The sequence below is a fragment of the Bison bison genome, unplaced genomic scaffold, assembly GCF_000754665.1.
Source record: "Bison bison bison isolate TAMUID 2011002044 unplaced genomic scaffold, Bison_UMD1.0 scf7180017864518, whole genome shotgun sequence".
In the NCBI taxonomy this organism is placed as follows: domain Eukaryota; kingdom Metazoa; phylum Chordata; class Mammalia; order Artiodactyla; family Bovidae; genus Bison; species Bison bison.
This window is the reverse complement of record NW_011495071.1, coordinates 19,855,946-19,856,542: the sequence shown is the minus strand read 5'-3', so window position 1 is coordinate 19,856,542 and position 597 is coordinate 19,855,946.

The window sequence follows — 597 nt, the reverse complement described above, 5'->3', positions numbered from 1 at the left end:
CTCCTATATTGGTAGACAGCTTTTTTAAAAAAATTAGTGATTAGAGTCACCGTGGTGGCTTAGACAGTGAAGACTCTGCTTACAATGTGGGAGACAGAGGTTTGCTCCTGGGGAAGAATCTCCTGGAGAAGGGAATGGCTACCCACTGCATTATTCTTGCCTGGAGAATTCCATGGACAGAAGAGTCTGGAGGGCTACAGTCCATGGGGTCACAAATAGTTTGGCACGACTGTGCACTCAGGGCACTCTGTTTCATTTGACATTATAGTGAACCTTCTTCGTGTCAAATGCAGTGCTCCTATATCAGTTTCTTAAGCCGTCAACAAAATCCTTTATTCAAAGGAAATCAGATGCAGAGCGTCGAAGAGAAGACATAGAGTCAGGGGCCTGGGAACAATGGACTGGAAGCCGGCTTCGCAGGAGCTGGGGCAGGAAAGGGGCGAATCTTGGGGGCGGGGACTCAGCATCATTTGCATAACCAGAGTGCACTGCGTGCAATACGTTCAATTTATTATTTCAGTTTATCATAGATTTCTTTTAAATGTATTTTGAAGAATGAGCCTTCATCCCCTTATGTTGAAAGATCTGCTACAACCT